The sequence below is a fragment of the Spodoptera frugiperda genome, chromosome 16 (genome assembly GCF_023101765.2).
Source record: "Spodoptera frugiperda isolate SF20-4 chromosome 16, AGI-APGP_CSIRO_Sfru_2.0, whole genome shotgun sequence".
In the NCBI taxonomy this organism is placed as follows: Eukaryota; Metazoa; Arthropoda; class Insecta; order Lepidoptera; family Noctuidae; genus Spodoptera; species Spodoptera frugiperda.
In genome coordinates, this window is record NC_064227.1 from 729,528 (window position 1) to 757,083 (window position 27,556).

Genomic DNA, 27,556 nt, shown 5'->3' on the forward strand with positions numbered 1-27,556 from the left:
TACCGGAGGCCCAATTAAACTCCTTCCTAATCTTCCAAAACCCCGATCCCCCAACCACCTTGAAATTCCTAACCCCAAAAGGTTGACAACGCATTTGTTGTACACTGTTGTTTCAAATGTCCATGGGCGATGGCGATTGCTTACCATCAGGTGATCCGACTTGTTTACCGGCTTATTTCATAAAATAAAATTAAAAACTCAGATCTTCAAGCGTAAAGTCACAGTATCTGAACTATGAATTCCATTACGGTTAAAACATTTTTACGTTAAAAGTAAATGAACGAAAATGTTGCGAAAAAATCCCTTGGAAAATATATTCGAAGTGAACTTAAGTGAATGAACGAAAGAGTGATTGATTGAATGATGGTCGCTGAGCTGAACGAACTTACCGCTCCGTGCCACCCACACGTGTTTTCATGAACGTGTTTTTTCAGGTTTCAGTAAAAGGTATCATATTTCTAGTTAGACAGCTTATGATCGCATTAAAAAATGTTGATATTTTTTTCAAATTATCGTCATTTTTATGGCTTCTTTTGAGGTTAATGTCATCTACAAACAACTTTAAAAAATATGTGGCGTGATGTTAATCTTGTCTTGTCACAAATTAGTTGTTGAAATCGGTCGGTAAAGCCGGTAAATGAGCAGACGCATCGCCTGATGGTAAGCAATCACCGCCGCCCATGGTTACCCAAAACACCAGAGGCGTTATAAGTGTGTTACCAGCCTTTTGGGGGTTAGAAATTTAAGGGTTTTTGGGGAATCGGGTATTGGAAAGATTAGAAAGGGGGGTAACTGGATCTCTGGTAACCTCACTCACACAACAAAACACAACGCAAGCATTGTTTCACGTCGGTTTTCTGTGAGGCCGTGGTATTACTCCGGTCGAGCCGGGCCAGCGTGTCGAAGCATGGCTCTCCCACACTTTTGAAGCGGGGGAAATTCAAAAATGTTCATCATAGTCAGCTTGTTCACGCCCTGTCCTGGACATAGGCCTCTCTAAATACTTAGTACGCCATTAAGCTGAACTAAGCTCCAAATATATTAATGCGTACATACCTTGCTCTGAAATTCTTCTTAGTAAACTCGATTCTTTAATCGAACGAAGGTAAGAGAGAGTCGAATTTCACCCCTCCCTACTCGTCGTACTTGGGAGCTAAAATTCCAAGCGACAACTTGAAATAAGGACAAGGAAAGTGTCTATTATTTTCTATACAAATAGAGTCCTTTGTTTTTGCTTGTGTGAAAATCAAGCAATTTATATAATTCCCTCTCGCCTCACACGAGGTAGGAGAAGTAATTGGATAATCCTCTCCGCTTAAAAAAATTAATAATAAAAAACTAAAAAACCCGACCGAGGCTTTATTTATAATTCTCTCCGCTTAAAAAATAAAAACAAGAAGTACCATCGTAAAATTTAAGCAGTCGGGACCCATTCTAAATATAAAGACTTTGTGAGGGCACATACGGCTGGCTTTCTAGAATGGGTCCCGACTGCTTAAATTTTACGATGACTTTCTTGTTTTAGGGTATATTTTAATATTATAAAGAAACGCAGTCGGGTTTTTTAGTTTTTTAAATTACTTTTTTTTATTTATTTATTTTTAGTTTTATTATTTTTTCATTTTGATATATCTAGTGTCACTCTCACAGTAAATACGAATCTAACGACACCTCTCAAGTCAAAATCCATCAAGCCGTTTAGGCTAGAGAGTGAGAAATATTCGAATTTGGCGCCAAAAATCCGCCATTTTGTTTTTTTTTATTTTGATATATCCAGTGTAATTCTCACAGTAAATACGAATCTAACGACACCTCTCAAGTCAAAATCCATCAAGCCGTTTAGGCTGCAGAGCGTGCCAAACAATTATACATACATACATACACTCGAAAAACATAACCCTCCTTCTGGCAAAAAGAGGTTAAGAGTGTTTTTCCACCACAGATGTGCTATGCTACGTTGCTATGAATACGTTTGACTTTCACCAATCATATTCATTGGTTCACATAGCGTGGCACTGGAAACGGCTCAGCTATGTTTTAATATGGAAAGATGCGTGCTACGGAAACGTACTAAAGATACATACCGTGGATGTGTGCTATGGATGGCTTCCTTATCGATACATTGCATACTCGAGCTGCGCATCTTCCTCGCAGAGCTACATAGCTTAGTATCAGTGGAAACGGTCACATAGTTCCTTAGTTTAGCTCACTCGCCTGTGATACAGGATATTATTTCTAGTACAGGCTTTCTAAATTTGCGAGATCCACGATTTAAATTAAGATGTTTATGTGTACTTTGACCATTTTACTACAATGAATCATGATTTTATTATTACATCTTCGTAGCAGCTACATAGCACGTCTTTAGTGGAAAAGCACACTAATGTCGGCAGATTCCGAAACATCAAAATTAACAATCTAGTTGGACAGCCATTAAACTTTTTATTCCAAACGTTCAAATCCTTTGGTAAACATATTATTACGAACCATAGTTTTACATGCAATCATATCTCCAAAGTTTATGGCAGATAAATCATTCACTTTATGGGTTTTCCATAAATTAATGGTCTTTTTATTTTTTTTATGACTTTCTCGTTATTACATGTCCAATGTTAGATTTTATATTTATGTTGTAAAGTTGAAAAACTCTATAACTTTAAGACTGTAGGGCGTAGTTTGGGTTTAAATAAATTGAGATTTTTATTTGGTAGTTTTATTATTTTCATTTTATGATCTCGATGAAAGATGAGACTCGATTTCGATTGCCGAGTCGTGTAAACTTCTTTGAGGGATTCAAAAACTTTAAGTTAATAACTTCAGCAACAAAATGCCAAAGGACACAATGTTACATAGTACTTGCTTCTGCCAGCGGGTTCGCTTGCATTTCCGTAGTATAAAAAGTATCCTATCACCCAAGTCAGCTCATACCCTGTCTGTATAAATCAAACATTAAAATCTGTTCAATGAAACCATGTTTATTTTTGTAAATAGGCTACAAAAGAGCGCTGTTATACGTCAAAATTATTATATAAAAAAATCTAGATGAAATCTATCTAGTTCAGTAGTTTCAGTGTGATTGACGGATAAACATCCAAACAAACAAACTTTTACATTTATAATATTAAGTGTGATTCTCGACAATTGATCACAAAAAGATTCATAAATGGAGTATAATTTCAAAATCTTCAATTATTTAACAAATATAGTCGAATAGTACTTATATCCTAGTCTTGGTCCTATTCGCACTAGTAGCCATAGCCGACCACGTAGCTAATCCCCTCGCCCTAATTTTAGACACGCGCCTGAAAAACGAGGACGCTTGAAAAACTGAAAGAAAAAATCAATGGGGATGCAAACTACGGGAATGGGGTCACTTCAACTACTTCCTGAAAAATATATATTGTTGCTGAAATTATGTGGCTTACAGTAAATATACTGTCTTTTTTGTGGACTGATCTTAAGAGCAACTGCTAAACAGAAAGTATCGGGTTCAATTTTCGGACTGGGTATTTTATTTTAGCTTTTTTCGCAAATGTGTCAGTAATAACAAGGAGTCTGGAATTATGTCCGGTAAATGGAAACGGGCTTTTTTAAGGGAGAAAAACCCAATTACTTCTCTCGTCTTGGGCGTGTCGAGAGGGAGTGTCAGACTCTTACTGACTATAAACCACCCCATTCCTACTCCTGCTTTTTGAGCCGGTAAACCCGCTAGGTAGTCCGCAGCTCCGGATCAGGCATCAGCTCTATTCAGCGCGACATGGCAACAGGCTAACCCCCTATTAGATGGAACTCATAACATAACTGATAGAAAGTGGGTGTTACATACATTGTAGTTATTTGAGCTTCTCTGCCTACCCCTTTAGGGACCCACTAAACCAGCGAGGTAGTCATATTTTAAATTTTATTCACTGACTTCAAAAACTTAACTCAAAGACACGAAGCGACAACTCATAAACAAAAATAAAGCAACATTTTATTTGTTCTACAAAAAGTAATAACTTTTACGACACAACTTTACATTTTAATTCCGACCCTATTATAAATGTAGGAGGGTGCAGTATTGTTTGCGCGAATTTATTCATTGAATACATGAGTGGGGCCTAAGATGGCGCTTCATGAAGAGTATCCCTTTCAAGTTGGACTTCTATTACTTTTTGAAAGAGGTCGACTTGTATCCTTGTTGTGTCTTGTTTCTGTTTCAAAAATGGGTAAGCAGAGATTTAAGATAGTCACACTTATTTCCATACATACATAACTTCATGCTTGTCTGCCATGGGGGGTAGGCAGAGACTATGGAACGCCAACGCTCTTTCGCTTCCTCAACAGTCATCAGTCTTTTCATGCATGATCGTCGGTTTACACTCTTCCCTGCTATTTTTTCCCGATCCGACCGGGTACGTAAAAGTGCATATTATTACTTTTTTGTTTTTATTGCTGATATGCTCGTTCGACCGCTGTTGAACAATTTAATACTATAGTACGTCTTCCACTTTTAACGTGACTGGTAATCACGTTAAAAGTGGAAGAGGTTTAGTGTAGATTAACAGCAAGGATTACCTAGTCCTTGCTGCTAATCTACGCAAAGCCGAATAAACCTCCCACTATTACTTTACCCGACTCGAGGATCAAATCCGAGACATTTCGGCTCACCCATCGCACAAACAACCAAACAACCAAAGATCGAACCAAAACGCCTAAAGACACACTATAAAAATGTACTCCTGCCTACCCCCTTTCCATCATAAAACAATAACCCTCCCGCGCCACTCCCAATTACTTGTAAACTAAACTTTAGTCAGTATTAATGATAGTTTAGCACCTCTTTGTAAACCGTCGTTAGCCATTGAGCCCCGTTGACAAGGGTCACATAGACCACCGGTACAAATCACCCCCTTTCATGAAGAGTTGAGGGTTAAATGCTAAAAGCCTGTGATGGAATGAAAACTAGGACAGCATTGAATATTCTGATTATAGTTTTGGCATTTCAGATTGTTTCAGCATTTATGAAATGTTTTGAGAAATCGACATTTTACACATAGGTTTTTGAACTTTCGATAACCAATAGGGTCCGTTTAAATCTAAAAGTCGACGTTCAATGGCGGGTCTAACCATTTTTTATGACCTTTTTTAAGGCATTTATAGGCTGTTGATGTAAAATGTTGATTAAGTATATCTATTATGGTTTCACACAGCAAACCTTCCCGGCGCTTTGCGTTCCGCGCGCGCCTCAAAGAGCCATCAGGCCACCACAGATGGGGCCCAGTAGGGCTGATGCCTGATCCGGAGCTGCGGACTACCTAGCGGGTTTACCGGGGCTCCGGCTCGACAAGCAGGAGTAGGAACGGGGTATTTTTTAGTCAGTAAGAGTCTGACACTCCCTCTCGCCTCACCCAGGGTGGGAGAAGTCATTGGATAATTTTCCCCCCTCAAAAAAAAGGACCAGTTTTCACCCGGTTTCAGTTTATAGCCATCCGTTTATTGATATTAGAAAAGCGATCAAACTTTAGAGATTAATTTAAATGATTGCGAACTTTCTATTCCGAGTATTGAAAATGTTTGATTGTTCTACGTAAAGTTCTGAAGCATTTTTGTTTGTAAGGGCTTTTACCTGTGGCTTTACTTATGTTTTGTTTGTAAGGGCTTTTACCTGTGGCTTTACTTATGTTAAATCATAGAAAGGAAAACGTTTGATTCACATATGGGTCCAAAGATAGGCTTAGAGTAAGAAACATCAACTTTGCAACTGCAACATAGGAACTCTATAAATATTGATAAGACTTACTTATTGGAAAAAAGAATATGACAAGGGTCCGCGACTATTAGTTAATAAGAAATAAAATGCTAATCGACTGCATCATCAGGTCATCGTCACTGGCTTTTCTTTTTGTTCTGTTTCTTTTCACCAGAGGGTTACTCGAGAGCTGAAGATAGAGGCTATTTCTCTTATATGTATATTATATCTATATCTTATACCTCTATCTATCTTAATCTTATTTTCCCTTATTACAAAAAGTTACCTGCAACAATAGCATACAGGTAAATCAAAGATGGATGCGAATACAATCGTATGCGCGTGCGCTGCGCCTATGACCTACATGCGGTACAAAAATAGTGCGCCAGCGCTTGACGCCGATCTATAACCGGGTCGGACAATACGGCGCTAAGGGCATAGGGCGGCAGTACTGCCAACATAATTGAGATTCTAATCACATGCTTACAAAGTTTGATTTTGTTCGCCAGACTGTACTTTCATAAGATTCGTGTAGTGGTAATTTTATATCTATCTGTGTTTCGTCGTTTTTGGTTTATAATAAGACTTTGAATACAGTCTGTAGAAAGGATGGATAAACAGAAGATCAACGAAAGAAATTATACAAGGCGGATATAAATAACAGCCTGTTATTATTGTACGGTAGAGGCCACCCTAGATGGACAGTCGGACATATTATAGTGACATATTAAAGAAAGGCCAAATTGAAAGTACCCTTAACCAACGAGCATGGATAAAAAGATTGATGACTATTGATGAAGCGAATGAGGTGTATGTAAGATTCGTAGCAATTAGCGTTCCATTGTCTCTGTCTATCCCCATGGGAGAGAGGCGTGAGGTTATGTATGTATGTATGGTTTATAAAAAGACTAACCACAACTACACAATGGACCTCCTACAATGAAGAGAGGTAACCACAATCTAGTTACATTAGGCAGTTGTTTTCTGGAATAGGAGGCAAACAAGCAGACGTGTCACCTGATGGTAAGCGATCAGAGCCGCTAAATGGACACCCGCAACACCAGAGAACTTACATGTACATTGTTGGCCTTTTAAAAAGGAATACGCTTTTTTCAGTTGTCAGTTGCCATGCAGATCATAGTAAGTTACGAATCCTCAAAGCTGCTATCTAGTCTCCATCAAACATCTGCGCGAATCAGCAAGAATGATGACCAAATGTATCCTACTCTCCCATTCTCCAAACTCCTACTCTACACAATGCAATATTACAACCAGTGCAACGGATATGCGCTGAAACTTCCACACAATAACATACTCGCAGCCATTGCTCACAGGAAACAACTGTTGCTGTTGCTGTTTCACTCACTTTGATCTTTTACTCACTGCCTGTAACTGGCACGCCGTCCGAGACTGTAATGAACACACACATACTGCCGTGTTTCTGCGATGACTTCATAATACAGAGTAGATGTGTCAAGACTACAGGGCAAGTATCAAACAGATAAAATTGAAATCTATTATAATAACAGCAAAGTATAATGTTCCACGACCATACGTGTTAGAGACTAGAAGAATATGTATGTAGTTGAACATTTTTGTGATGCAATTTCGTAAAGTCGATAAAAACTATACTGCCTCGTAGATTGCTTCGTTGGCCGAGTGGTTGCTAGTGTGAATTCCGGACAAGGGGTCTCGGATTCGATTCCCAGGTCCGACGAAGTATTCCTAAGCTTTTTTTGGATTTTCGAAAACTTCTCAGTAATAGCACGAATTCTGACAATAGGCTCACCACCTATTACATAGGACTTATTACAACATAAATTGTGGAAACTGAGTGTTATGTACCATAATGTGCACCTCTGCCTACCCCTTCGGGAATAAAAGGCGTGACGATATAAAAAAAAAACTAAGCATCAGGTAATTCACATCATCATCATCATCAATCAACCTTTAAATGCTCACTGAGGAAAGGCCTCGTCTCACACGTAGGAGGTTTGAGCATTTATCACATAACACTGAATAAGTCATTTAGGAAATAAACCCATAAATTTGCTACATAAAGCGTCCTAAAACTGGTTCATTAAGCTCATTTTCATTTTACAACAATCGCTTAGCCAACGATGTTATGTGATGATATAAATTATCTTTTCTTTTCTTTCTTTTTTCTTTTTTTGAAAAACGTTGCCCCACACTAGGATTTACTCCTGTGTCGTGGGTGCGTTTACAAACATACAAGTTCACATACACATGACACCCAGACCCGAAACAACAATTTGTGGATCACACAAAGAGTTGCTCCGTGCGGGAATCGAACCCGCTACCCGTAGCGCGGCAGCCAGTTGCCCAACCACCGCACTAACCGTGCAGTCGACGTTTTAACTTCGTTAAACCTCATCAACAGCCTACGTAAGTGTCCACTGCAAAAGCCTCTTCTCACACCGAAAAAGGGAAGAGAATGAATAGAATTAGCATGAGCTTGCTCATAGCGGATAGATGTCCGTATGGATTGAGGAGCCACATCAGATTTTTAAAATCTGATTTTACCATTATTTAGCAGCAAGGAAGCTGATTTTGCAGCACGAATTCTAGATTTAGCAGCAAGATATATAACTAGATATATTAATGCAAAAGTGGCTCCTCAATCTAAACGTTTAAATTGAGGAGCCACCTATAACTCGTTAAGTAATAGATGAATATTTTTGAAAATTTTGTATCATTTAGCAGCAATTTTGCATATTACCGTCTACAAATTTCGCTTCTGTGGCGCTAAAATGTAAGAAAATACAATACTTTTAGTATGGCTCCTCTATCTAAATTTAACAGGTGAATTTCTACTGGATATGAGCGATCAATTATTATATTCGACATAATGATCATTTAGTAGGTGTTGTGTTTGTTTTTGCAGTATAGGAATAAAATAGTAAAACAGAGTAAATTTTGTAGATGAACGCATTTTCTTTGGCTCCTCAATCCTGACGTTCTAATTATATATGTTTGACTGTACCCACCTGAGATGACAACGGAATCTAAAGCCAGAGATACTAGCATTTAGCAGAAATGTCTGCTAAATATATCTGCACAGTTCAGCAATGTATTTAATTTAGATTCTGAAAAAACAATACTTAACTATTTTCTTGTAAATTCAGCGTGTAGGGTGACCACAGTTTGAGGGTATCTACAAATTATTATTTCTCTTACCAACCGACAATAATATTTATTTAACAAAGTGTTCATTAGCAGTGAAGTATTCTCGTTTGTATATTCACGTAGAAAATAAATACTTAACTTGGATTTCCTATAAATATAAAGTTAATCGTCACGTTTGTGTCATCATAGTTGAATTGTGGGGATATTAATATGTGCAATATTGTGCAGTGATTGATAATTTAAGTGCAGTACGATATCCTGTTTTCAATGTAACATTTCAACATTTTGTGCCGACTATTGCTATTATTTATATTTATTTATTTAATATTTAATACGCAGTGTTCGGATTCGAAGTTTACAAATTGAAATAGAAAAAATGACAATGCCAGATCCTGCCCCACTCAATTTCATAAATGTACAAGAAAAGTAAATTAATCAAAATTTATGCAATGAAAATAGGACCCTTGGTTACTTAATAATTATTCTGATAAAGTTGCGGATAAAAAGTAGGAAATAAAAAGAATTTAAAAAACCCAAGGCCTATTTTCTGTTCCTATGGCGACCATCTGCGTTACTTAGTACGCATACACGAGGAAAAAAACGATTTATTCAATAAAAAAAAGATTTATTAATGTAAGAGAAATAAGTAAGAGAAATACCAGAACTTATAATGTTTTCGCAAAAATCATATAAATTAATAGGTGCTATAGAATTTATTCCACCAATTATCGAAACTGGCACAGGCCACTATAAATGTCACTATCTTACACCGAAAGATGAGATATTCTGTTACGATGATTACGATTCTAAAATTCGTATAAGCACTGATCAACCAATATTCATTCATTCTATAACTTATAGCCACATTGATTGCTAAATAATTAAATCGTAGGTACAATAGATATAACCAGTTATGAAAATATAAATTTAACAAATTACTTATCTTGGTTTCATTTACGAGTATATGGTCACCCTACACGCTGAATTTACAAGAAAATAGTTAAGTATTGTTTTTTTCAGAATCTAAATTAAATACATTGCTGAACTGTGCAGATATATTTAGCAGACATTTCTGCTAAATGCTAGTATCTCTGGCTTTAGATTCCGTTGTCATCTCAGGTGGGTACAGTCAAACATATATAATTAGAACGTCAGGATTGAGGAGCCAAAGAAAATGCGTTCATCTACAAAATTTACTCTGTTTTACTATTTTATTCCTATACTGCAAAAACAAACACAACACCTACTAAATGATCATTATGTCGAATATAATAATTGATCGCTCATATCCAGTAGAAATTCACCTGTTAAATTTAGATAGAGGAGCCATACTAAAAGTATTGTATTTTATTTGCGAAATTTGTAGACGGTAATATGCAAAATTGCTGCTAAATGATACAAAATTTTCAAAAATATTCATCTATTACTTAACGAGTTATAGGTGGCTCCTCAATTTAAACGTTTAGATTGAGGAGCCACTTTTGCATTAATATATCTAGTTATATATCTTGCTGCTAAATCTAGAATTCGTGCTGCAAAATCAGCTTCCTTGCTGCTAAATAATGGTAAAATCAGATTTTAAAAATCTGATGTGGCTCCTCAATCCATACGGACATGCGGATAGGTGATTTCAAACTTATAATTAGAATTATTAGCCTAGGTTTCCTCACGATGTTTTCCTTCACGGTTTGTCACTGGTGTCTGTCAGTCTTACATATAACTCAAAAAATTCGTATCGGTACTTGCCAGGTCTCGAACCCACACCTCCATGCATGGGAAGCCTTCGTAATATCATGATGGCCCGGAGGTTACAAAGCATAGTTTTTCTTTAAACATAGTATTTACTTATAAGCAGTTAATCTGTATGTTTATAACAAAACCCAAGTAACAAGAGTATAATGATTCAGCGAAACATAAACATAAAACTGTCGGAGAATGGAACTTGACCCCAAACGGCGTACAATACAACCGGCACTTCCCTCAACTAAAAGCTTAATGATATACAAAAATATGTAGTAACCACCACTGGAGAGATAACTTGCAGAATGTCCACAATAAATCTTGTTAGTAGAACTGGACTTGACCTAAAAAGAAATTAAAAAGAAAAAAAAATGGAGTCCTGAGGTAGAGTGCCCAAAAGACTGGTAGTATTACCACGTTAGATTATATTGTTAAATACCACGTTAAAACACTATAGGAACTCTCTCACTTCTTCCATTGTTTGTCCAATCACACTAATATTATAAATGTGAAAGTTTGTTTGTTTGGGTGTTTGCCCGCCAATCACGCTGAAACTACTGAACGGATTTTGATGAAATTTGGTATACAGACAGGGTGTGAGCTGACTTGGATGATAGGATACTGATATATTATCCTATGGGCAAAGCCACTGGCAGAAGTTTTCAATAAAAGCATTAAACAAAACAGGATGTTAAATAGAATAATCCATTTGCCAATATAAAACTAACTGATCATTTCTAATCCCACTGCTTTTCGAACGGATCAACTACGTACGTGAATATTGCGTTACCCTTTTGGGAAATAGAAATTGTGGATTTATGTTGAAAAAATATGTCAGACCATGCTCTTTAAACATCGGCAAGAGATACCATGTCGTAAACAAACACATGTCCAAAAAATCAACAAAATTTAAAACAAGCCAGCACATTAATATTATTTAGGCATAAATTCCGTTAACCGTTTTCCAAATCAAGTTGTCTTTCTGCATCATTCGGCAGTTAGCACAATAATGGCGGCTATTCACTCTGAGGTAATGGATCCTACCATCTGTCGCGTCCCACGCAACATTTTATGCCCCAATGTCCCACGTGTACCAATCCACGTTCCTCTCAAATTATATTATATCTCTGATTTTATGACAGTGTTAAATAAATAATTGATTTGAATATTCAATTAGAATTTTGATGTCTGTGTTTCAAAAGTCGTTTCGTTTTAATTTTTTGCGTTGAGTAGATGGCGCTGTTGAAGCTAATTATCTTGTTAGTCTTATGACTTTGTGATCTGATATCGTCATTAATTGCAAGGATAATAAAATCGTTCTACTGATTAGATACTTTAATTTTGTCAGTCTTACTGCCGTACTCAGAGTCATTTAATGGTTACTTAACCCAATACTTAGCAATTGTTTGCAAACCAAAATCTTTACTAAAGAATAGTTTAAGTAATCATGAGATGTCTCTGAGTGCAGCAGTTTCAAACAAACCACCATTGATGTTTCATTATATCTTTTGAACGAATTTAAAACTTTTGAAAGACCAAAACGATTCACAGCAAAAATTAACCAAAAAATAGCGATGAACGGACTTTATTAAAAACACAGCAAACCCGAAGCTTTATTATTTTTACCGAAATTCTCATTAACTACCCTTCCTAAAAACAAAAGGACCTTTCAAAAACACGACCCCATTAGCTAGAGTAAAAACAATGGCTTTGTCAACCGCCTCACGTCGCTCCGTCAATAATCAAACGCCACGTCAACATGGCCACGTCACGTCAACGTCAGCTTGGTTTGACGTCAACGTCAGTCCGTCAGATGCAGCGTTTGAGTCGAACGAAAAGACACGCTTCGATATGTTTTGTGTAAACGATTGTTTTGTATGATTCAATCTGATATAAGTTCTTTGATGTTTTTGACTTTTTTGTTTTTCATTTCTTTTATTCTTACTTTAATTAATATTTTTTTCTATCTCTTATTTGTTCACAACAATTTCAGTTTTATTTTAAGAAACTTTTCGCTACACCATTGTCGTGGGTGCATTTACAAACATACAAGTTCACACCCAGACCCGAAACGACAATTTGTGGATCACACAAATAGTTGGTCTGTGAGGGAATCGAGCCCGCTCCACTTTAAGCGGCAGCCAGTTGCCCAGGCACCGCACTAAGCAAGTCAAGATTGTGATAGAAATTTATATCAACCGACCCACGACACAGCTAATCCTACAATTAGTTGAATCTTGATTCACCATGAAATTTTGTTCATACAATCAATTGAACAGTACTAAAAATAAAAGTGAACATCATTTATCATAATTTTTTCGAAGCCATTTGTAAGCCTAGTCAAAATATTCAATTCTTTAATTTGCATGTTTAGCCGCCTACAACATATTTCTAGACTCTGACACTATCAACTTGTTAATCAGAATGTGACTAATAGCTGTAGTAATTAATTAAAGCGATAGAAACTATAACATCACGCCTCGAAATTTATATTTATTGTATATATTATAAGTGTGGGAGAGCCATGCTTCGGCACGAAAGGGCCGGCTCGACCGGAGTAATACCACGGCCTCACAGAAAACCGACGTGAAACAACGCTTGCGTTGTGTTTTGTTGCGTGAGTGACGTTACTGAAGGCCCAATTACCCCTCTTTTTTTGTATTTGCTGTAAAGTATTCTAGATATATCTTTCCAATCCCCAATTCACCAACAACCCATAAATTCCTGACCCCTAAAAGGCCGGCAACGCACTTGTAACGCCTCTAGTGTTTCGGGTGCCTATGGACAGCGGCGATTGCTTAACATCAGATGTTGTTTGTTGTTTACCGGCTTATACCATAAAATAAATACTTCAAGGCTGGCTATTTCTTCGGTCAGAAGATAAGCATTGCCATTCAACGTGGCAATGCGGCCAGTCTTCTGGGAACGTTCCCCAGTGACAGCGATGCGGACGAGTACTTCGACGCCTAACGCCTTTATTTTAGTTTTAAGTTAGTTTTTATTCCTTTTTTTTTGGTATTTTTAAGTTGTAAATAATGTGTTAGTTAATATATTGAAATTTCTCTGTTTGAAATAATCCACGCCAAGCCAAAAACTTCAAGCCCAAAACATACCGTTTCCGTATAAACTAACGATTCAGTTTGAAGGGCCACACAGAAGCATAGTTACATAATAGTTTTATATAAAAGGAAAGTTATAGATAAACTTATGTATTGTCAAACTTTTTCTTCCTGTCCCAGTCATAAGTTACTTAAGGCCACACATTATGTATATTCTATTAATTTTTTTCCTTTATTAGGTGTCATATTCCGAACATAGTTGGGTACAAATACATCTTATACATACTTCCTTATTTATATTAATATAAAAAGCTGAAGATTTTGATCGTTTAGGCGCGCTAATCTCTGGAACTTACTGGTCCGAATTGAATAATTATTTTTGTATTTGATTGGCCATTTCTATTGCGGAAGACTTATAGGCTATAAATCACCGTGCATTGTATATAGGAGCCGAGCAGAACGGGTGAAACCGCGCCGAAGTAGCTAGTTGACAATAGGTTCTGATATGAGTATGACGAAGTTAATAAGAGTATTTTGTTATACAGAGCTGAAGATCAAGCTCAAGGAAATAACACATATCTAAGAAGCCAAGAAGCACAAGGAGAATTTCTTACACAATTTAAAACTCCAGACCTCACAATTCAATAGAACTAAATACTAAAAGCTCAACTAATGGTAATTGACGTGGCTTGCTTTATAGAGGATAAATACATACGTACCCTCTTGCCTCTTGCCTCTTACGAACACACAGACAGTGGGATCGGCGAGCGTGCTAGTCAATTTGCTGAGCGGATTAGTGACCGATATTATCTTTGAAGCAATCTTAATCGGGAGCTGGGGTAAGAACTTGGGTAGTTGGAAGTGATTTCTAGATTGTTCGACGAAGAATATTAATATTGGAGCTTTCGTAGTGTAGTTTAAAAGAGTAATGTTGAAGTATTAATTGGATGAGAAGGAAATAGACCAAAGTTTGTAGCTGTCTTAAAAGCAAATACCAAAGAAAACATTTTCATCATTATCATCTGCCTGTTCTCGTCAACTGCTGGACGTAGGCCTCGTTTTTTTTAAAGGGTGAAAATCATCCAATGACTTCTCCCGCCTTGGGTGAGGTATGATGGATTGTCAGACTCTTATTGACTAAAAACCACCCCGTTCCTAGTTATGCTTTTCGAGCCGGAGCCCCGGTAAACCCGCTAGGTAGTCCGCAGCTCTGGATCAGACATCAGCCCTAATGGGCCCCATAAAGCAACGCTTATAATTATGACAATAAACGAAGTTTATGATATCACGATATCTGAATTTTGTTTGATTTTAATTTTAAATATATTGACGATGCGACAGTTAATAGTACGGGTGGATGATTTTTCCATAATCGAATTTGATCACCAGTGTTTCGTAAAATCTTTATCACTTCCTATTAGCAGAGCAGTGGAACAATCACGGATCTTACTAATATTAAAAATACGAAAGTTTGTGTGTATGTTTGTCAGGATCAGGTTGAAATTTAGAACAGGGGTAGAAAATAATCTGGAATAACACATATTATGAAACAATGAATTTATTTTTGAAAATTGACTACAAAAGAGCACTTACACGTCAAATATGATATTATAGGATACTATTCATGCCACGGGACTGTGAACGAAGCCACAGGCAAAAACTAGTTGTACTATAACTTTGTCCTAATCTTCATAGAACAAAATAATGACTTATATACAGCTCGCTATATATCTAAACACCATTCAAGATTTCCTACCCCCATCCGCGTCACAATGACACAGCATTACCTAATCCTATTTAACCAGGGCTCCAACACTGATGCCCCGTAATCTGTATCTATTGTGTACTCCTGACGGCTGTGTGTCATCCGTGACGTCATCGATGACGAGGCACTATGGTAATTTTACAACGATGTCCCATTTAGAGGTATTATTAATGATCTAGATTGTAGTTTGGGGTTCCTACTTGTCTATACTAAATGGTATTTATAGGCTTGTCGAATTAGTTTTTTTATGGTATAAGCCGGTAAATGAGTAGACGGATCACCTGATGGTAAGCAATCGCCGCCGCTCATGGATATACGATAAACACCAGAGGCGTTACAAGTGCGTTGCCGGTCTTTTGGGGGTTAGGAATTTAAGGTTTGTTGGGGAATCTGGGATTGGGAAGGGAGGTAATTGGGCCTCCGATAACCTCACTCATACAACGAAACACAACGCAAACGTTATTTCACGTCGGTTTTCTGTGAGGCCGTGGTATCACTCTGGTTAGGGTCAAAAGCATGACTCTCTCACACTTAGGATGTACATAAAATATGGTTACCTTCAAAATATCAATAAGACTGGAAAATAATCCAATTCGTTGTCACTATCTGTTTTGTGTATTTTGAGGTATAGTAGTTGATAGTTACTTTTAAAATGCGATTTTACCAAAAAATGTGAAATGGGGCTTTATACCTATGTCGGTGCCCCTTTTTATATTTATTTAGCAAGGTAATATGTCTTTAATTATGTTTCCTTTGTTACAGGGGACCAACACACATCAAGAAACATCCAGAATCATCCATACCCGGCGACATTAACCGCGCAACAGTTTTCATACGTTACATACAAAAATTTCATACAAAATTCAGTGATGAGTGCTTAGTTGTTGTGTGGTAAAAAACATCGCATGGAATTGCAGTGCGTGGGTTCGAGTCTCCGGTTGAGCAAACAGAAGAATAGGTGAGTTTAATTGAATAGACTCTAGGTGTATTATAATGGACATTTTATATGAGATTCCTAACAAAAGCGCTCCTTCTGGAAAATAAGCTGTCTGTGTTGTTTGTTAATTACGTTCATACCAATTATTTTTGAAAAAACAAACACTAATGGGTCTCACTGATGATGATGTTGATATCAAATACTGAGGTTAATATTTAACTGCATGATTGGTGCGGTGGCTGGGCAACCAGCTACCGTGCAACGGGTAGCAGGTTCCCGCACGGAGCAAGTCTTTGTGTGATCCACAAATTGTTGTTTCGGGTCTGGGTGTCATGTGTTTGTAAACACACCCACGACACAGGAGAAAATCTTAGTGCGGGGCAATGTTTAAAATAAAATAGATCATTGATATTATTATTCAGTACCCTTAATACGGGTTTGTTTTACGTTGAACGAAAATGAAACGAGAGCGCGCTCTGCGTTCTGATTGGCCGGCGCGAATGAACCAACCAATCACAACTTCGAACGCACTCTCGTTTCGATCTCGTTAAACAAAAACAAACTCTAATTTTATTATAACTTTCGTGAGACATACTAAATTAATTATTATATTATTATCGGCTTACTCACGTAACTGTTTGACGAGGAACTCGACTAGTTACAAGCCATGCTTTTTTGAGGGGAGAATCTCATCCAATTACTTCTCTCGCCTTGGGCGAGGCGAGCGGGAGTGTCAGACTCTTACTGACTAAAAACCACCCCGTTCCTACACCTGCTTTTCGAACCGGAGCCCCGGTAAACCCGCTAGGTAGTCCGCAGCTCCTAGAGGTTCATATTCATGAGCAGCATTCCGCGACACACGACGCGGCGATTATCGCGCTGCTACTAACTACAAACTCGTAGTAAGCCTAGAGAGCTTAGCTTTCAGACCACCACAGATGAGGCCTAGTGGGGCTGATGCCTAATCCGGAGCTGCGGACTACCTAGCGGGTTTACCGAGACTCCGAATCTAAGAGCAAGAGTAGGAACAGGGCGGTTTTCAGTCAGTAAAATACACTACCTCTCGCCTCGCCCAAGGCGGGAGAATCAAAAAAAAAGAGAGCTTAGTTTCGTTCGCTTCGTTTAGCTTTTCTGTCACTTATTAACGAGACTGGTTAGTGATTCGTTGTTAAGTTTAATCCATTATCGTGGTATTGACTAAGTGACTAACCGAACTTGTTCACTGCCGTCTAAACAGTTTAAACAGTTTGTCGGTCTGTTGCCGAACTATTAATAGTTAAACAATTAACACGAAGCGGTTGTTTTACTTTAACGTTTATATTTAACTTCATGATTTGTTTTTGGCCGACTTCAAAAGAAGGTTCTCAGTTTCTTAGTTCACATAACTAAATAAAATAGGTGTAACAATTTATTTGTAGGTATATTTCTACCTCGTTGGTTGCAAGTGCGACTGCCGGACAATGGGGTCTCGGGTTCGATTCCAGGGTCGGGCAAAGCATGTGGTTTTAAAAAAATATTAAGTCAGTATTAAGTAGCACGGAATCTGGAATTGTGTCCAGTATATGGCAAGCTATTGTCATCCCCTATTACATGGGACTAAAAACAAACGGTGAAAAGAGGGTGGACATTGTACAGTGACATTACGTGCCGCAATGTGCACCTACCTCTTCGGGGATAAAAGCCTTGATATTGAGTCGTGACGTGTCAAAAAAGGAGATTCTCAGTTTCTCAGTTCGCATAACTCAAAAAAATGGATGTAACAAATTATTTGGTACATTTCTACTTAAGGTACCTACTATTATTTCTTCTATAGTAAGTAATATTGGAAGCTTAAAATGTAAACTCTCTATAATTGCCTAATCTTTCGAAGTTCCAACCGAGTTATTACGTAAAGTATACGTTACGTGTCAAATTAAAAACTGATATTCGAAACTTCATAAGATTATCTTCGGAACAGAGATAAACTCAATTAGACCATTTACAAATATGTCTGTCGGACTGTCTGGCACGGAGTGGTACTAGGTAAGCGGGCGAAGTATTTAATACTAGATTTTCTTTTCATAGAGTTACAGAGCCAAATAGTATAAAATTTAAGTGTTTCTTCTTAGACGGAGAAGAATTAACGTTAATTACCACGCCAATTATGCTTTTTTTTGAGGAGGGAAAATCATCCAATCTTTTCGGCTTTTCTCGCCTTGGGTGAGGTGAGAGGAAATGTCATACTCTGACTGACTAAAAACTATCCTACTCCTGTTTTTCGAGCTGGAGCCCCGTAAACCCTAGTAGGTAGTCTGGTTCAGACGCCACTTATACCTAATCCATATAAACTATAATTGGGTAAACAAAAATTAATCTTTCCTCTTTAATATCTAAGGTAAGCCCATACACGTGACGCACGCAAAAATTCCTGTATCGTAAGTACGTTTATACACATACATTTTCTTTTTCACACCCAGTCCCGAAACCACAAAGAGTTGCTCCGTGGGGGAATCGGAAGCGCTACATGTTGCCCGGTAGCTAGTTGCCTAGCCACCGCGCAAACCGTGTAGTCAATAGTCCTATATACTGTTATACCTATATACTAGTTCACAGTAACATATACAAACACTAAGAAACATATACCAGGCAGTACATAGACTACTAATAAATCTTAACACGACATCTCAATTTCTTTCAACTTCCATTATATACTTCATTCTGATTGGGCCGCCAAACTTCTAAGGGGCTCGCAGTCATCTCCGTACACTTCAAAGCTCCTTGCAAACGTTTTATTCGTTGGAGAACAATAGATACTTTCTTTGTTGTTAGGGTAACCATATTTTTATGGTATAAGCCGGTAAACGAGCAGGCGGATCACCTGATGGTAAGCAATCGTCACCGCCCATTGACACCCGAAACACCAGAGGTGTTACAAGTGCATTGTCGGCCTTTTGTAACAACTTTCTTCCAATTGTGACAGATCATGCAAAGAAGAGATCTGTTGCCATTTTTACTTGAATCTGAGTCCAAAGACGAATCTAATTACAAACAAAAATATTGCGATCAAAAACCCAACAAAGAACTTTCATTAGATGAATTATTATGTTATCGCCTTACTCATAACTTTTTGACGAGTAACTCGAATAGTTTCAAGCCATGTTAGAGACTCATATTCATAAGCAGCATTCCGCGACACACGACGCGGTGATTATCGCGCATGTACGTGAGTAAGCCGATAACATAATAATTAATTTAGTATGTCTCACGAAAGTTATAATAAAACTGTCCTTAGCTTCAAACAAAAGACCTAACACTAACATTCAAAATGACATCAACAGAAAACCTCAAAAATACTCACTAAAAAAACCCTCTTCACTAACCAAAAACTCGTCCACAAATCACTATAAACCATCGTCCCCAACTCAACTCATGACGCTGTGCAATGCGCGGAGATCACAGGATGATCTGCAGTCAGTTTATTTGTATTAGCAACAGTTCCAGCACTGTATTAAGATCTCTCAGATCTCAAGCAGTGCGTCTCAATACAAGGGGGCCTTTGATAATTGTTTGATATCTCTGTCTAGCTTCCAAACGCTTGATGTTGTACTATAACGCCTTTTATGTTCAGAAAGAGTTGGTACATATGGAGTTAAAGTGTAAGATCTATTCGTTTATGTAGTGCGGGTGAATCTATTATTGTATACTGGGTTTATTTCAGTTTATGTGCTTTCTGAGAATCTGTATGACATGGTAATCATAGTGTAGACTTCTTGCTTGCCAGTTTCAATCCAAATCAACTAGTTTTAAGTGTGGGAGAAACATGCTTCCGCACGAATGGGCCGGCTCTACCCGAGTAATTCCACGGTTTCACAGAAAACCGACGTGAAACAACGCTTGCGTTGTGTTTTGTTGCGTGAGTGAGGTTACCGGAGGCCCATTTACCCAATCTGCTCAATTCAGAGTTCCCCAATAACCTTTGGATTCCAAGTCCCTAGGTGGCAACGCACTTGTAACGCCTCTGGTGTTTCGAGTGTCAATGGGCGGCGGCGATTGCTTACCATCAGGTGAGCCGTCTGCTCGTTTACCGACTAAAGCCATAAATCAAAAACCAATTAAGTACAGAAGTAAAAGAAATTTAATATAGTTATTTTATGATTGAGTTTTATTACGACACAGAATATATGTGATAAATAAGGAATATATGGTATACAGATGTGACATAAAAAACTATTCAACGAGTATTAAAAGAACACGCAACAAAAATGAGTTTACAAAACCAACAGAACTTCAGTAAAATTCCCGAAAGGCGAGGCGCCAAAATTCCCTCATCATCGTTTATATTAACGGCCGCGGCGAGTCTATAAAAAGGCTAATTACACCCTTTATACACTGAACGTTCGTGTAACAAAGAATATTTTCAACGAATTTAACCTAAAAATTGGTGTTGCCCCTAAAACCGTGCGCAATGATGCGTAAAACTGGCTTCAAAGCCGTTTGACCGGCCACCACTGAATTATATTGTTTGAAAAGTTCCCTGTTAGGGACATTACACGCGGCTTTAACGGCTAATCGGCCAAAACGGCTGGCTAATCCACTGGCAAATTACTTTATCTTACGCTGTCAAATATCTGATGTTGTTGGCAAGATTTTTGGAGCATTTTGATCATGTATTTTTGTGCTATTTATACATCAACAACCCGTTGTAATATGGAACCTCCTCTACATAAGAGGGTTTGTCAGGCGAGTTGAAGATCGCTGTTTGAAAAGTTCAGATTTATCGGAGAGCACTGCACATGTCTATGAAATGTCTAGTCCCTCTTACTAAACCCATGGCAATAGAAGAGATGGCGACAGATGGTATTAAGTCAAAGTCAAAGTAAAAAAGCCAATAAAACCATAAATAGATAATTTTAAAATGTCAACAAATAAGGAAATAAATCAAAATCTGTCAATTTATCCGTCAGTGAACGTAAGTGCTCGTTATCCGGAGCTGCGGACTACCTAGCGGGTTTACCGGAACTCCGGCTCAAAAAGCAGGAGAAGGATCGGGGTGGTTTTCAGTCAGTAAAGTCTGATTCTTCCACTCACCTCGTCCAAGGCGGGAGAAAACATTGGATGTTTTTCTCCTTAAAAATAAATAAAAAGAAGTACTCGGTCCAAAGTGTAGCTTCGAATGGAGAAGAAAGAGCAAGAAACTCCATTCATTACTCTTTTAAAAAGATACATTTTTACAGTTTCTCTAATACATTTTTCCTATCATACCTTTAATACACCCACCTCTGCCTATCCCTGCGAGGCATAAACCACCGTAATCATAAGTTATAGACAGCTAGCAACTAGCAATCTACGTTACTGACAAAATCCGCTTAGTAAGCGAGCTACGTATAGGAGATCCGAGATTGATGGCACACCAGCTAATGATATAATGATTCTGTCGCCCTGATGATATATTATATACTTACTTACATACAATGTATGTACTTAGGTAAAGTATTTAGGTCCTGTGTAATGTGTGTATGTGATTAAGGGTACTTTATCATTTTAATCTTTTACCTATGTGAGGCGTTGAAGCCGTGCGTGACGGCTTACTATACACGGTGTAACAAAAAGGGGGTATACATATCAAATGCACGGTTTCTAGATAACATAACAAACGATACGGGAAAGGTTTTTTAAACTCACGTTTTCATGGAACGAAGTTATGAATTTTTGCAATACATTAAATTCCAGAAACTGAATATCAAAATTAGGTAGATACAGGTACTAGGCGATCAGATTTACAGAAAAATTGTTTCGTAATTAGCGAGTGGTCCCTGTAGTGTTGTGATATGCTTGTATGATGATTTAAAACCCAGAACCATGCGACACCAAGTATTTGGTACCAATTTTTTTTAAACGTATTTTAAGCTGAAACTTTGTGTAGAGATTCTATTCAACCTGTATTCTTCAGTGCTTCTTGATGTATGTATATGGGTATTTTGTTACACGCTGTATACTATACTGCGTGTATAGATTTACCACCTCTACTCTTTCCGCGGGTATTGTAAGAGTCGATTAAAAGACTACGTAATGTCGTAGAGGCTTAGTTTGTAAGGATATTGGTGTTACATTGTTCTCACATAATTGAACCAACGAAACAATGTAACCAAGAATTGTATTGTGAACCTGATTGAAAAAGAGTAACCTATGGAGTTTCTTGCTCTGTTTTCTCCATAGGAATCTACACTTTGGAACGAGCAAATAGCTTCACTAGAGGACTGACCGACAGACAGATTTCTTTTTAAATTTTAATATTTGCTCTGACTTTCAAAAGTGCCTTCCTGGTCTATTTGAAATAAATAATTTTGACTTTGACTATTTAACATTGAATAGTATATGTATAAACAATCTCGCTCATAATATTGAAAACAAATTCATCAAAAACAACAATTACTTAAAACTTCATCCCTACTAATCCCTAAACTAAAAACAAATAAACTTCATATTTGTTTTATATATCGATTCTGAAACAAAACAAACAAACAAACGCTTTTTAATGGAAGGCTTTGTGGCTGTATGTTTGTTCGCCTCAAAGGGTTTCACACATAAGTATTATGTACATGAATAATTACTTTACTTCACAAAGTAAATAATATGTAAATACGTGCACATAAAGGTATACTAATCTGTTATGATTGTTTAATAGATTTTCAACTCTATTTGTCTTGTGCTAAAGTCGAAAATGTTAATCATTTTGGATGAGCTTGTTGTGATGTCTAAATTACGAGTTTGTGGGTTATGTATATGAAATATACTCTTATTTACAATTTATGTACCTAATCATTACATACGAGAGATTAGAGATGTGCTATGTTGTGTTTTTTATATGAAAAAATGAAAAAGCGTTTATTCAAAAATCTACCTTATTTACATAAAATATTACTTCTGCCAAACTGTACAGCAGTTTGTTGGCAGATGTAGCTCCCGTTTACAATATTCAGATGAAAAGATGCGTGCTATGGATGGCTTCCCTATTATCACATCGCATACTTGAGCTGCGCATGAGAAGAAGCGTTTGGTCAGCAGTGGTCACTTATAGGCTGTAGTTGTGTGATGTAAGCATACATAGGGACAAACAGTTGAAAGGAATTGAAATGTGTATGCTAGCATTCCTCCATATAATAAGACCCTATGTATTTTATATATGTATACATACTTATATGTTACAAACAAACAATCCATCATTACAATACATACATAATACTCGTTATATTTATATCGGAATACAAAATAACAAAGACACGTTTAAGGGTGCTTTTCTACAAGAGATGTGCTATGCAGCTATGCTACGAAGATGTAATAGCTAAGCTGTGACACTATGTGACTGTTTCCACTGATACTAAGCTATGTAGCTGTGCGAGGAAGATGCACAGCTCGAGTATGCGATGTATCGATAGTAGGGAAGCCATCCATAGTACACATCCATAGCACGCATCCATAGCACGCATCCATAGCACGCATCCATAGCACGCATCCATAGCACGCATCCATAGCACGCATCCATAGCACGCATCCATAGCACGCATCCATAGCACGCCACCATAGCACGCATCCATCCATTTATCTTTCCATATAAAAAAACATAGCTTAGCTGAGTCCATTTTCACCAGTGCTAAGATTTATGCACCAATGAATATGATTGGTGGAAGCCAAACGCATCCACAGCAACGTAGCATAGCACATCTCTGGTGGAAAAGCCCCCATCCTTATTCACTTGTTTTTATTTCCACAGCTTGTTACGTGTCGAGTAACGAGTACTACACTTTATGCCTGAGGGCAGTGTCTTATTAAGTTTTATGTCTTCCTGTATACCTAGTACATAGTGTAGGTAACCTAGGGCATTTGCAAGTAAGCGCCTTTGCTTGTGTGTCGGGTTTATACTTCATATTATACAATTTACTTAGCTTTCATATTCGCTGTGTTCCTGGTTAAAAACATACGCTTTTCCAAGTTTTTAAAGTTGTTTTTGATTTATTTTAATGGTATAAGCTAATAAACGAGGTGACGGATCACCTGATGGTTAGCAATAGCAATGGACACCCGAAACACCAGAGGCGTTACAAGTGCGTTCCCGGCCTTTTGGGGGTTATGAATATAAGGGTTATTGGAAATTGGGGCTACAATAACCTCACTCACACAACGTAAGGTTTATTTCACGTCGGTTTTCTGTGAAGCTTGGCTTTCCCACACTTTCAAAAATAAAGAATGTTCTTAATTTGCTCTGAATATTTATTTTGTTGTCTTTCGTACCGTATGTCTTTGATTTCACGGAAACCAATGAAATAAAGATATTTTGTTTATTTTATTTTGTTGGTATAAAATTGCAACAAGAATAAATGCAGCATGAATATAAAGTCAAACTTTTTATCCCCAAAGGGGTAGGCAGAGAACACAAATTAACACCGACTTTTAAACAGTAAAATACTTCCATTACATTCTAACAAAACAATAAAACTCATACCTTAGTACTTACTGAGAATTTGTCGAATTATTTAGTACAATATAATTGAGTGAGGCATGCGACTCACGCGCATATGCGTCGTGTTTGAGAAACATGTGCGAATGGAATGCACGTGTGGGGCAAACGATAAGCGGAAGCGGAAACGGGAGATTGAAATGACTTTATGCATCGCTTTGGCTGTCATCCAAATGCATAAATTGAACAGCGAACATACTGAGCCACTCAGGTTTTCGCAAAAGTTATAAAACTTTCAAGAAGAGATTTTACCTGTACTGACAGAAAAGACGTTTCATAATCATTATGATATACGTATTCATTTTAAAAAACATTATTTCAAACTATGATTTTCTCCTGTGTCGTGGGTGTGTTTACAAACATACAATTTCACATACACATTACACTCAGACCCGAAACAACAATTTGTGGATCACACAAAGAGTTGTTCCGTGCGGGAATCGAAACCGCTACACGTTGATCGTATAGTCCCTATACATAATTGACTATGAATAACTTCTTTTATTGTATGAGTACATCTAACTATGGGAGAGTCTAAGTATGGGAGAGCTATGCTTTGACACGAATGAGCCGGCTCAACCAGAGTGATACCACGGCCTTACAGAAAATCGGTGTGAAGCAACGCTTGCGTTGTGTTTCGTTTGTAAGTGAGGATACCGGAGACTCAATGACCCCCCTTCCCAATCCTCGATTCCCCAACAACCCCTTAAATTCCTAACCCCCAAAAGGACGTCGATGCGGTGGCAATTGCTTACCATCAGGTGATCCGTGTGATAGTTTAACGACTTTTATTATAAAAAAACTGACCCAATCACTATTCCAAACATTACCAGTCATAGTAAAAATGAAATAATACTTAATTGAGTCCACTAACCTTGTTTTAATTCGCAAAACAAGACACAGGAACATTACATGATAACCGTGTTTCCCTAGGGAAAGCAAAATGGGTGTAGCGCACGCACGGACTGCGCACGGATACTCGCGTATTATATATTTTATTTATGAAAACGACCCTATTATGTAGGTACTTGGATAAATCTAGGTTACAGCATATTCCGACTCAGAACTTAAACTGGAATCTTTATTTTTAGATAGACATATTTACTTTTCAAAACCTTTGTCATTCAAGAAAAGAACATACTCCTTTTCTTTTTTAAAAGGCCGGCAACGCACCTCTGACTCCTCTGGTGTTGCGGGTGTCCGTGGGCGGCGCTGGTCGTTTACCATCAGGTGACTCGTTTCTTCGTTTGCCACCTATTCCATAAAAAAATTGAATAATTAAAAACTGTGGTACGCTACCTATTGTGATTTTTCAACCGGAGCTGCGGACTGCCTGGCGAATTACCGTGTCTCCGGCTCGAAAAGCAGGAGTGGGAACGGGGTGGTTTTTAATCAATAGGGGTCCGACATTCCCTCTTGCCTCACCCAAAGCCGGAGAAGTCATTGAACAATTCCCAACACCCTCAGGGGTTGTCGGGTCGGGCAAAGTATTACTGGGCTGTTTTCGGTTTTACGAAAATTTCTCAGTAATAGTACGGAATTTGGTATTGTATCCAGTATATGGCATTAGACTCACCCCCTATTCCATGGGACTTATAACACGAGTAGTGAAAACTAGGTGTTTATTGTATAGGGGCATTACGTGCCGCAATGTGCACCACTGCCTACCACTTCGGAGATCTCCCTTGTAGGTGCCTCCTAAGAGATGTGACACTTATGTGCATACTCATGTAAATACCTGACACATGACAAAGCAATAACGCGATCGTTGTAAGCTTGCAAGGAGAACGTCCCAGTTATTGGGAGGGAGTGCACGTGTCGAGTGTATGGTGATGGTGCAAGGTGCAGGAGACAGCGGAATTGAGAAAATACCAAAGAATTCTATGACTCCTCTGGTGTTGCGGGTGTCCATGGGCGGCGCTGATCGTTTACCATCAGGTGACCCGTAAGCCAGGTTGCATTCTCCTTCCATAAAAAAATGTATTGGAAGGATCGTGGTGTTGTGTCTCTGATTCCATTGAATTATAGACCAGCCCTTGATGCAGAATTGCTGAAATTAATTCCAAACTCTACACTTATTGTAATGGAAGCTGTGACTTATCAAATTTACGTTTTTTACCTTACCTTTTTATTTTATGTTTTAAACATTACCTCAACACTAGTACTTTCTCCTGTATCGTGGGTGCGTTTACCAACGTACAAGTTCAATGAAACAATGAATTTATTTTTGTAAATAGGCTACAAAAGAGAATTTTTAGACGTCAAAATCATTATAAAAAGAATCTATATGAGGTCGGCATTCACATCACATATACTATAGGTAGGTACTTCTAAATAGACCAATTAAACGACACGTGCCATCACCCGCCACCGCTTACACCGCACACGCCACTGATTCACATCGGAAATACGTTCCTAGAATACCGACACTCGGCAAATGAGTCAAAGTAACAACAATACAATACCTACGTGAAATATTTCTCAATGAAAATGTTTATTTCGGTAAACATTCGGCCGTCCGCTGTAAAGACCGAACTCAAATCATTTTTATAGCTCACCGACTGTAATTAAGACTGTTTGTAATGCTGAAAAAATTTCATGAATGAATCCATGTTGTGTGGAAATGTACCTACGGAATATTTCAGAACAAAGTTGCCTCTTATTTATATTTTGTATCGATAAG

At 37.8% G+C, this 27,556-nt stretch overlaps 1 protein-coding gene across 17 annotated transcripts in view; it reads left to right on the top strand.

Moving 5' to 3' along the window:
- Positions 1 to 27,556, top strand: part of LOC118280599 (muscle calcium channel subunit alpha-1) — a 106,823-nt gene that overhangs the window by 31,131 nt on the left and 48,136 nt on the right. For all 17 annotated transcript variants that reach the window (XR_007706113.1, XM_050699353.1, XM_050699352.1 and 14 more), the window contains exon 2: positions 16,205 to 16,400. The gene's annotated coding sequence lies outside the window, so the exon portion shown is untranslated. The remainder of the gene's footprint in view (positions 1 to 16,204; positions 16,401 to 27,556) is intronic.